Below are 2,150 nucleotides of genomic sequence, written 5' to 3'. Positions count from 1 at the left end.
AGAGCAGCTTCTGACGCCCCGTCCACGGCCGCAGATCCGCGTCGTCGACACCATCCTTAACCCAACCACCGGAGCAGCTTCACCTACGCCCTCGTCCACGGCCACAGATCCACTTCGCCCACACCGTAGTCCACCCTACCGGAGCCGCTCCACAAACACCCTACTCGACGGTTCTAGATCTCCTTACCGGACCCCGACAGCCAGCGGAGCGTCATCACCCTCGACGTTTCTAACCTGATTCCCACTGTCTAGACAGATGCCAAGCACCCGCCACGGCCTAGGTACTTGTCACCCTTAAACCCGTCCAACATCACCTGCCCGATGTACTTCAAATATACTAACCGGTCGCTGTTACCTGTTATGCAGCTGGCAAAAACTACAAGGACGATGTTTCTTCTGGATCTAACAGCTTGGCCAACCAAGATCCTGGACTGAGGCATTGCTATGATCTTGTAAGCGCGTCTCTCTCTCTTGTATTGTTATGTGCCTGCCAGCGTGCTTTGCTAGGATTTTCGACCAGTAATCCCTTTGTGCAGACAATGATTTCTACTACTGGCTGCTAAATTAGATATGTAGATGTCATACATGATACTACCTCGTACCTCCGTTCCTAAATATAAGTATTTCTAGAGATTCCACTATAGGCTACATACGGAGCAAAATGAGTGAATCTACACTCGAAAATGCATCTATATACATCTGTATGTGGTCCATACTGGAATCTCTACAAAGACATATATTTAGGAACAGGGGCAGTACATTACACAAAATCGTAGGTGGCATGTAGGAATTCCAGTGCACTACATTAGGCTCCCTTAGAGTGCCTGCTAGTCCAGCATACAGAGTCATGGCTAGTTTATGGTACGCACACAATCGTTAATTGGTGGTTTAAATATGCACAAGGGATATGCAATGTAGTATCATGTAGAGATGTCTGAAATTAGCCGTGTCAACTTGCAGATAGGGTTACACAATGAAAAGGTACAAGATGTATGTGGCAATTTCATGAAACATCGCAAAAAAGGAGAGGCAGTGGTGAGCCTATACAGTGTGCTATGGTACGTCACTCCTCCATTGCAATCATCGTGACATGTTATTTGTATGCCAGTTCTATTAGCCAAGTTTCTTAGGGACAGTTATTACGAGTTATCCTAAGAAAATAAGCACCTGTGAATATAAGCTCCATGTAATAAGCCAACCAGTTCTTTTCATTGTGTTTTCAGCTTATCTTTGATATGATCAGTGGAAAGTCTAGATTGCATTATATTTTTTTCATTTTGCTGCCCATATGGAAATTAATTTGACTTGCAAACATCACAAATTGAACACAGTGCAGTAATTAATATGATAGGGAAATAGACCATCACTATTTGCTCAAAATGCAAATACAAAGATACCATCTACTTGGCACAATCTACTTTGGTCAATGTTTTCCATAGAGATCCCGTTGCCTAATTTAAACGAAGAATGCATGACCCACATTTAAATGAAGAACAATTATTTATTGAAATTCGATGGTCCAAGTGGCTGGTTATTATCGTATAGCAGCACCACCTGAAAGCATCATATAGCAGCAGTCTGCAATTCATCATATACCAGCAGCAGCTCATAGAAATTCATCATATAGCAGCAGTAGGAGCAGCTCATAGCAATTCATCATATAGCATCAGCAGGAGCAGCTCATAGCAATTCATCATATAGCAGGAGCAGGAGCAGCTTGTAGCAACTCATCATATAGCAGCAGCAGCAGCTCATAGCAATTCATCATATAGCAGCAGCAGCTCATAGCAACTCATCATACAGCAGCAGCAGCTCATAGCAATCCATCCCGGTCCCCTCCGCTCTGGCGCCGTCCACCACCGTGTTCACACCATGCAAAGTCGTGGCGACGGCAGCTCCGGAACTTCAGGATCTGGATCTTGGCGTCGTTGCAGCTCCCTAGCCCCCTCGACCTCCACGGCCTCCGGCTCCTCCGGTGACGAGGAGGAGATGCCGCCCAGCACCAGCGCCTGTATGCGGAGGCGTTGGTCATGGACGATGAGTTCATGAGGCAAATGGAGCTGATGACAGAGTGGTCGATTCGGGAATGTCGTTCGGAACCTCGCCGTCGCTAGCCCGCGTGAAGGACTAGCCAGCGCCACTACCACTAG

Source organism: Triticum aestivum, chromosome 3D (genome assembly GCF_018294505.1).
Source record: "Triticum aestivum cultivar Chinese Spring chromosome 3D, IWGSC CS RefSeq v2.1, whole genome shotgun sequence".
In the NCBI taxonomy this organism is placed as follows: Eukaryota; Viridiplantae; Streptophyta; class Magnoliopsida; order Poales; family Poaceae; genus Triticum; species Triticum aestivum.
Note: the sequence above shows the minus strand (reverse complement) of the source record.